Source organism: Coregonus lavaretus, assembly GCF_964263955.1.
Source record: "Coregonus lavaretus genome assembly, chromosome: 20".
Classification (NCBI taxonomy): Eukaryota; Metazoa; Chordata; class Actinopteri; order Salmoniformes; family Salmonidae; genus Coregonus; species Coregonus lavaretus.
Window position 1 is genome coordinate 37,746,579 of NC_140007.1, and position 10,934 is coordinate 37,757,512.

Genomic DNA, 10,934 nt, shown 5'->3' on the forward strand with positions numbered 1-10,934 from the left:
GAGTGGAGGTTCTGGAGGCTTCATACAGGTTTGGTTAAAGTACACTGCCATCTGGTGTCCACTGAGGCAGATTCTACCGGGACAATGAGGGGACTACACTGCATCATGTTTCTCCACCCTTCTCTCAAAGTGTGCACTTGTTGCACACTTCCCATCATGGATTTACAGTGCCTTGCAAAAGTATTCATCCCCCTCTGCATTTTTCCAATTTTGTTGCATTACAACCTGTAATTTAAATTGATTTTTATTTGGATTTCATGTAAGTGAAATGAAAAAAATAACTTGTTTAAAAAAATTCAAATAAATAAATAATGGAAAAGTGGTGAGTGCATATGTATTCACCCCTTTTGCTATGAAGCCCCTAAATAAGATCTGGTGCAACCAATTACCTTCAGAAGTCACATAATTAGTTAAATAAAGTCCACCTGTGTGCAATCTAAGTGTCACATGATCTGTCACATGATCTCAGTATATATACACCTGTTCTGAAAGGCCCCAGAGTCTGCAACACCACTAAGCAAGGGGCACCACCAAGCAAGCGGCACCATGAAGACCAAGGAGCTCTCCAAACAGGTCAAGAACAAAGTTGTGGAGAAGTACAGATCAGGGTTGGGTTATAAAAAAATATCTGAAACTTTGAACATCCCACAGAGCCCCATTAAATCCATTATTAAAAAATGGAAAGAATATGGCACTACAACAAACCTGCCAAGAGAGGGCCGCCCACCAAAACTCACGGACCAGGCAAGGAGGGCAGTCATCAGAGAGGCAACAAAGAGACCAAAGATAACCCTGAAGGAGCTGCAAAGCTCCACAGCAGAGATTGGAGTATCTGTCCATAGGACCACTTTAAGCCGTACACTCCACAAAGCTGGGCTTTACGGAAGAGTGGCCAGAAAAAAGCCATTGCTTAAAGGAAAAAATAAGCAAACACGTTTGGTGTTCGCCAAAAGGCATGTGGGAGACTCCCCAAACATATGGAAGAAGGTACTCTGGTCAGATGACACTATAATTGAGCTTTTTGGCCATCAAGGAAAACGCTATGTCTGGCGCAAACCCAACACCTCTCATCACCCCCAGAACACCATGTTTTTTATCGGCAGGGACTGGGAAACTGGTCAGAATTGAAGGAATGATGGATGGCGCTAAATACAGGTAAATTCTTGAAGGAAACCTGTTTCAGTCTTCCAGAGATTTGAGACTGGGACGGAGGTTCACCTTCCAGCAGGACAATGACCCTAACCATACTGCTAAAGCAACACTCGAGTGGTTTAAGGGGAAACATTTAAATGTCTTGGAATGGCCTAGTCAAAGCCCAGACCTCAATCCAATTGGAATCTGTGGTATGACTTAAAGATTGCTGTACACCAGCGGAACCCATCCAACTTGAAGGAGCTGGAGCAGTTTTGCCTTGAAGAATGGGCAAAAATCCCAGTGGCTAGATGTGCCAAGCTTATAGAGACATACCTCAAGAGACTTGCAGCTGTAATTGCTGAAAAAGGTGGCTCTACAAAGTATTGACTTTGGGGGGGGGGGGGGGGGGTGAATAGTTATGCATGCTCAAGTTTTCTGTTTTTTTGTCTTATTTCTTGTTTGTGTAACAAAACAAAATATGTTGCATCTTGTGGTAGGCATGTTGAATAAATCAAATGATACAAACCCCAAAAAATCCATTTTAATTCCAGGTTGTAAGGCAACCAAATAGGAAAAATGCCAAGGGGGTGAATACTTTCGCAAGAAACTGTACCAATGGTGGAAACACCCTCTAGCCAATGATTACACTAATCCAATGCTTTTAAATTCATGAGTGCACACATTGGACTCGTTCGAGCGGATCACTTTTGTCAAGACATTGACCAATGTTGGTCACCGCCTTTCAAAGTGTGTTACATTATGGGTATAGAAATTGTCCGACATGCTGTCGACTGCAACAACCATACTGTATGATCAAAGGTCATGAACTTTTGACTGCAGTCAACTGGACATTTCTGCAGTCGCTCCTCACCAACTGCAACTTGAAGTCAGAACCAAAGCATTGTGGGAGACAACCTTCTTCTGTTTTTTTGGAAGCAAAAAGCACTACATGCTCATAAATTGTTGATGTCGCCACCTATCATTGTTTATTATTTACTGTTTTAGGTGGATGACTATTTAGAGCTTAAATATTATTTATCCTCACATCCTTACTATCTAATTACATAGACCTACATGTGATCCACATTTCTAAGATAAATAAATGAAATATCCTACTTCCAACAACATAGCTAACGTATTTCTCTAGATGTTACTGTAATGTTGTATGCCATGGTATAGCCTACAATTTTTCTTATCTGTAATATTGTTGTCACCAAACAAATTCAAATTTGTTGGTTGTCTATTAAGTGTGAATAAAATTGAATACATATTGTAGGCTACAAATGGGTAATTGTAGGGGATTTCTACACTGGCAATTTTAGAGGCTTAATCTGTGTCCGGAAAACTGGCCCTCAAGTACTCCAGACACCAGTCGTGAGTGTTTGTCCTTCATGTGATTGAATCAAATTCTGTTCTCTATGCACTCACTACCTGGTTATATTTTGAAAAAAACATCACAAAAATACAAAACCTCGGTTCGAGCCTCGGTTTGAGACGAATCAGGTGGAAGTGGTACTCGTTTAGCAAGCAGCGTGACGTCCGTTATACAAGTCTGCCTAAAACATCTCCATTGGCTACTCTTGGTTCGCTATTTTACAAACCTGTATAATTTATAAACATTTACCCACTCATTACTGACACCACACATTTACACCCATACACACAACCGACTCACAACTACATTGATGCTATAGTGATTATTGATTAGATGTATTACTACCATTACGCTTCTGTTCATTGATTATTGATTTTCCATTACCATTTGTATCTATCAATTTATCTTGCTACTGGTCACTCTTACTCCTGTTTACATATATATATATATATATATATATATATATATATTATCATTAGTATGTTACCAATAATATTTATATATTCCTGCTACCAGTCACTTTTCAGCCCTATTTACATGTACAGTGCATTCGGAAAGTATTCAGACCCCTTGACTTTTTCCACATTTTGTTACGTTACAGCCTTATTCTGAAATTGATTAAATAAAAAATGTTCCTCATCAATCTACACATAATACCCCATGATGACAAAGAGAAAACATAAATTTTAGCAAATGTATTAAAATAAAAACATATATATCGTGACAGATTTTTCACCTAGTCGGCTCGGGGATTAGAACTAGCGACCTTTCGGTTACTGGCACGACGCTCTTAACCACTAAGCTACCTGCCGCCACTATATATATATATATATATATATATATATATATATATATATATATATATATATATATATGCTCAAGGGCACATCGACAGATTTTTCACCTAGTCGGCTCGGGGATTAGAACTAGCGACCTTTCGGTTACTGGCACGACGCTCTTAACCACTAAGCTACCTGCCGCCACTATATATATATATATATATATATATATATATATATATATATATATATATATATATATATATATATATATATATATATATATATATATATATATATATATATATATATATATATATATATATATATATATATATATATATATATATATATATATATATATATATATATATATATATATATATATATATATATATATATATATATATATATATATATATATATATATATATATATATATATATATATATATATATATATATATATATATATATATATATATATATATATATATATATATATATATATATATATATATATATATATATATATATATATATATATATATATATATATATATAGTGGCGGCAGGTAGCTTAGTGGTTAAGAGCGTCGTGCCAGTAACCGAAAGGTCGCTAGTTCTAATCCCCGAGCCGACTAGGTGAAAAATCTGTCGATGTGCCCTTGAGCAAGGCACTTAACCCTAATTGCTCCTGTAAGTCGCTCTGGATAAGAGCGTCTGCTAAATGACGTAAATGTAAATATAGTATTCAGACCCTTTGCTATGAGACTCGAAATTGAGCTCAGGTGCATCCTGTTTCCATTGATCATCCTTGAGATGTTTCTACAACTTGACTGGAGTCCACCTGTGGTAAAATCAGTTGATTGGACATGATTTGGAAAGGTACACACCTGTCTATATAAGGTCCCACAGTTGACAGTGCATGTCAGAGCAAAAACCAAGCCATGAGGTGGAAGGAATTGTCCATAGAGCTCTGAGACAGGATTGTGTCGAGGCACAGATCTGGGGAAGGGTACCAAAAAATGTCTGCAGCATTGAAGGTCCCCAAGAACACAGTGGCCTCCATCATTCTTAAATGGAAGAAGTTTGGAACCACCAAGACTCTTCTTAGAGCTGGCCACCTGGCCAAACTGAGCAATCGGGGGAGAAGGGCCTTGGTCAGGGAAGTGACCATGAACCCGATGGTCACTCTGACAGAGCTCCAGAGTTATTCTGTGGAGATGGGAGAACCTTCCAGAAGGACAACAATCTCTGCAGCACTCCACCAATCAGGACTTTATGGTAGAGTGGCCAGACGGAAGCCACTCCTCAGTAAAAGGCACATGACAGCCCGCTTGGAGTTTGCCAAAAGGCACCTAAAGGACTCTCAGACCATGAGAAACAAGATTCTCTAGTCTGATGAAACCAAGATTGAAGTCTTTGGCCTGAATGCCAAGTGTCACGTCTGGAGGAACCCTGGCACCATCCCTACGGTGAAGCATGGTGGTGGCAGCATCATGCTGTGGGGATGTTTATATTATACATTATTATTATGTATCTTTTTTTAAATTATATTTTCTATTAGAACTTGTATTATTATTGCCTTCACTGCATTTAGTACATTGTTGGGAAAGAGCTCTCAAGGTAAGAATTCCACTGTACTGTTTTACATATGTTGCACGTGGCGAATAAACTTTGGACATGTCCCCTCCACATTCTGAAATTGCATTTTTGTCCCCCCCAGTTTTATCATTGGAATGTGATACAAAACAAGGCAATGGTGTGCTTTAGGACCATGCGGACGCCTCCGAGCGGTCGGGTAGGCTGTTTGGAGTGTTTATCCGACTGGATAAAAAATATATATATATACCGTACCAGTCAAAAGTTTCGACACCTACTCATTCAAGGGTTTTCCTTTATTTTTACTATTTTCTACATTGTAGAACAATAGTTAAGACATCAAAACTATGAAATAACACATATGGAATCATGTAGTAACCAAACACGTGTTAAACAAATCAAAATATATTTTAGATTTTAGATTCTTCAAATAGTCACCCTTTGCCTTGATGACAGCTTTGAACCCTCTTGGCATTCTCTCAACCAGCTTCATGAGGAATGCTTTTCCAACAGTCTTGAAGTACTTCCCACATATGCTGAGCACTTGTTGGCTGCTTTTCCTTCACTCTGCGGTCCAACTCATCCCAAACCATCTCAATTGGGTTGAGGTCGGGTGATTGTGGAGGCAAGGTCATCTGATGCAGCACTCTATCACTCTCCTTGGTCAAATAGCCCTTACACAGCCCGGAGGTGTATTTTGGGTCATTGTCCTGTTGAAAAATAAATGATAGTCCCACTAAGTGCAAACCAGATGGAATGGCGTATCGCTGCAGAATGCTGTGGTAGCCATGCTGGTTAAGTGTGCCTTGTACTCTAAATAAATCAAAGACAGTGTCACCAGCAAAGCACCCCCACAACATCACACCTCCTCCTCCATGCTTCACGGTGGGAACCACACATGTGGAGATCATCCATTCACCTACTCTGCGTCTCACAAAGACACAGCGTTGGAACCAAACATCTCAAATTTGGACTCTTCAGACCAAAGGACGGATTTCAACCGGTCTAATGTCCATTGCTCGTGTTTCTTGGCCCAAGCAAGTTTCTTCTTCTTTTTGGTGTCCTTTAGTAGTGGTTTATTTGCAGCAATTCGACCATGAAGGCCTGATTCACGCAGTCTCCTCTGAACAGTTGATGTTGAGATGTGTCTGTTACTTGAACTCTCTGAAGCATTTATTAACTCTAATGAACTTATCCTCTGCATCAGAGCTAACTCTGGGTCTTCCTTTCCTATGGCGGTCCTCATGAGAGCCAGTTTCATCATAGCGCTTGATGATTTTTGCAACTACACTTGAAAAAACTTTCACATTTCTTGAAATGTTCCATATTGACTGACCTTCATGTCTTAAAGTAATAATGGACTGTCATTTCTCTTTGCTTATTTGAGCTGTTCTTGCCATAATATGGACTTGGTCTTTTACCAAATAGGGCTATCTTCCGTATACCACCCCTACCTTGTCACAACACAACTGATTGGCTCAAACGCATTAAGAAGGAAAGAAATTCCACAAATTAATTTTTAACAAAGCACACCTGTTAATTGAAATGCATTCCAGGTGACTTCCTCATGAAGCTGGTTGAGAGAATGCCAATAGTGTGCTAAGCTGTCATCAAGGCAAAGGGTGGCTACTTTGAAGAATCTGAAAGCAAAATATGTTTTATTGTGAAACAAACAAGAAATAAGACAAGAAAACAGAAAACTTGAGCGTGCATAACTATTCTCCCCCCCAAAGTCAATACTTTGTAGAGCCACCTTTTTGCAGCAATTACAGCTGCAAGTCTCTTGGGGTATGTCTCTATAAGCTTGGCACATCTAGCTAATGGGATTTTAGCCCATTCTTCAAGGCAAAACTGCTCCAGCTCCTTCAAGTTGGATGGGTTCCGCTGGTGTACAGTAATCTTTAAGTCATACCACAGATTCTCAATTGGATTGAGGTCTGGGCTTTGACTAGGTCATTCCAAGACATTTAAATGTTTCCTCTTAAACCACTTGAGTGTTGCTTTAGCAGTATGCTTAGGGTCATTATCCTGCTGGAAGGTGAACCTCCGTCCCAGTCTCAAATCTCTGGAAGACTGAAACAGGTTTCCCTCAAGAATCTCCCTGTATTTAGATCCATCCATCATTCCTTCAATTCCGACCAGTTTCCCAGTCCCTGCCGATGAAAAACATGGATGATGTTCTCGGGGTGATGAGAGGTGTTGGGTTTGCGCCAGACATAGCGTTTTCCTTGATGGCCAGAAAGCTCAATTTTAGTCTCATCTGACCAGAGTTCAAAGCTTGCTTAGTGTATATATTCTGACCAGAGTTCAAAGTCTCATCTGGGATGTTCAAAGCTTGCTTAGTGGTGTTGCAGACTCTGGGCCCTTTCAGAACAGGTGTATATATTCTGAGATCACGTGACACTTCGATTGCACACAGGTGGACTTTACAGTTACATTTTAGTCATTTAGCGGACGCTCTTATCCAGAGCAACTTACAGTTAGTGAGTGAACATTTCCATTACATGAAATCCAAATAAGAATCCATTTAAATTACAGATTGTAATGCAACAAAATAGGAAAAACACCAAGGGGGATGAATACTTTTGCAAGGCACTGTATATGTCTTCGTCATCCCTTCAACCCCCCCCCCCCCCAACCCCCTCCCCTCCCCGCCCACACCACACCACACTTCTAAAACCAAAATTGCGCCCCTGGATAAGCATGATAAACATTTTGGCTATTACAATTTATAAGCATCATATGCTGTCAACACACGTCACCTGCCAATGCTGCCATGCATGCCATGCTCAAGTGTCACTCAGGAGTAAATTAAGACTTCTGTTTTTCCTGGAGATGGGCAAGTAATTCATAGCCTATCATTTTACAGGACTAAACAAGACCATATTGGGAGCAGGCAGCTATGATGAACAGTAGGCAATTATAGCAATTATACATTTTGTTGTTGTTGCAAATGCAATGGATATGGTTTCTCTCATCAAAATCGCCTCCTCATCCAGTATTTCGCAATTCATATTAATCCCGATGAGTTGTTTTTCTCTGCGCATTAATGACTTCCCGCTGTATTCGGACCGTTTATTCTAAGGCCATGGCATGACCAATGTGAGTGCGCGCTTATTGGAATCGGCGAGAAAAACATAATGAACCAGAAGCCATGGACTGGAAAAGCATCAAATTACAGTAGAACGTCATGCACCTTCAAGCATCTACTCTGTATTTGGGGGTTGTAGTTTTTATTCTATAATCTCTAGCTTTAGATCTGTGCTTCAGCCAATCATAAAGAACAGCAGTTCCCATAATACAGCAAAACAAACCACAACTCTGTCATGCCTGTGTTTATGTTATTGTTCTTGGTTAGTGGAACGCTGTGCCGAAAAGTTGTGCATCTTTAAAATCGTTACATCGTTTTCTGACACCGTTTTCTGCCTCCCTTTAATCTAATAGGGACGGCTCAATTGGAGACCAAAAAGGCCGGAATAAGGTACGTCTCAGTAGAAGAAACTGTCGATTTGTATCTGCGTAGAGTTCTCCCTCTGCAGACAAAGGAAAACGAGCTTATTGTCTTATTTAGTGACGCTGACGCACAAGTATTTGTTGATGGTGCACAAGTTTTCTTTTCTACTTCAGATGACGGTGAGATCGGTGAATGGCCCGGATGGTCCTGATTATTATGGCTTTTGCGCATGAAGATCGCACACACCATGCGTTTCTTTTGTACTAACTAGTCTAGGACAATGGTTCCCAATCTTTTTCCGTTACTTTACCACCAACTGAATTTTGCTTTACCCGGAGTACCCTGAAGTACCCCCTCATGTGCATTTCTACCAGTAGGCCTATGATCTCATGAGTCTTCTCAAGTACCCCCTGTGGATAGGCCAAGTGCCCCCAGGGATCCTAGTACCCCTATTTGGGAACCACTGGTCTAGTGCGTACACTGGAGGCTACAGCTGCTAGGCTACTGGGCCTTGTCTTGAACACTCACACAGTTTATAGGTCTTTTTTGTTTGATCTTATATAGTAAAATAAGTCGTTTTTTTATCACAGATTGTATTGTTTGTGGACTTTTGTTAATTTCTAACAAAATAAACATAACATAAACATTCATTAATGCTCTCGTCAGGTGGAATAATGGCAGCAGGTTGTTTTTGTTGTGCTTATTAATGGGTTGTACATGTCTTATAAAGGTGGTATTACCTAATACACATTCAAATAAAATCAAATGTTATTGGTCCTGTACACATATTTTTCAGATGTTGTTGCGGATAAATAAAGGGGGCATATAAGCGGACAATGAAAGCTCTAACAAAATTAGATGATTACATTTCTCTAAAACAGGCTTTGTGCACCACCAAGTCAGAACAGTAGGCTAAGTTATGAGGGGGAAAGGGACCAAATTATTAGGGTGAGGCATATGGACTACTAACAGCTTACTACACAACATACACTTAGTATTACTTGCTTAGCTACAGTATACATATCTCCCTGGCATATTACATCATTTATGCAGCAGCATGCAAGGCATTTTTGGACTCACCTTGTTGTGCTGTGCTCACTTGAACAGGAAGGTGGTGCGGCGGAACTTGTGAGCAAATTTTGTCATCAAACTTTGTCTTCAAAGTCTGGCATTCTCTGGATTTGTGGTGCTTTCAAGACAACAGGAAACTCTGAAAAAAAAGTTTGAATCATGACGTCACTGATCTTCAGGTCGGAGCTCTAGAAAGAGTCCTGAGTTCCCGACTTGGAATTCCGAGTTCGGTGATCGTTCAAAACGTATTCTCCCAGTCGGAGCAAATTTTTTTCAGAGTTCCCAGTTGTGTTTAACTCACTGAAGTCTTAGATTTCCCAGTTCCGAGTTTCCAGTTGTTTTGAACGCGGCTGAAGTCATGCTGGATTGACAGCATAGCCAATGTATTCAAACTTTTCTTGCCCATGGTGTTGAATGTTTATCCTTTTAAGCTTGGAAAAGAGACCCTTAAACACAGACTTGGACCACACACCAACTCCACTGAATAGCAGGCTAGTGATTGCTTTGCAACGCTTGCAGTTAGACACTGATTCCTTCCAAACCACTCTTTGTTGAATTTGCGTTTTCCAACTTGTTGTGTAATGTTTATGTCTAGTGTTCGACGAGCACAGATACGTTTTATCTATAATTAATCTTCATATGACAAGGATTGAAAAGGATTTGCCAGTAGATTTTAGACTTGAGTCATGATGATGACTGCTTGTCTAGCTTTCTAGCTAAGATTTTGAAAGTATGATGTTGACATGATCAGTCCAATCAAAGCTACGGTAGACATAATGTGATTTGACGTAATTGTATCTGTGGCCAATGACCTTGAACCTTCTTGGATGGGCACTTCTAATGTAACTCTATCGCAGCACCCAAGGGGCTTGAATTTTCGAGCTCTCACCGTAGATTTTGCGGTGATGTAGTGTCCCCATGAGTGACAGAACACTGAGCCAATCACGGTGCAACTAGAAAACATTACCAACCCCTACACTCCATATTTTCCACTGGCTGCCCCACCACAACAGAAAGCATTGAACTAGGCTGAAACACCTGCATTTTGGAGCTGCCTTACTCAAGAAACAAAAAAGAGACCATGTTTGTATGCGGCTTTATTAACGCAATGGTTTTTTCTTTTTACATTGTTTGCAAACTGATATGTGACACGTATTGATGCCAAAATAACATGCAAAACGGGTCGCCACTGTTCCAATCAACCTTCCCCCTTTCTAAGATTAACTCAAAAGATGAGATACAATAATGGACATCCACAGTGAACCAACATTTATTTCCAAAGCAAACTGACACAGAGCTGACACATTATGAGAAATCAAACAGAAAAAAACATAATCACAGTAAAATCACCATCACACCCACCATGTTTTCATGATGCACAGACTGTGCTTGGCAGTGGCAGCCCATGGCAGATGTCTCCAGGCTGGTGCACTAAGTCCTCACACATACCGGCCTGGGGAAATCAAAGCAATGAGCAGTCGGCCGGCGGGATAATCACCGTATCCATTACACATTTAG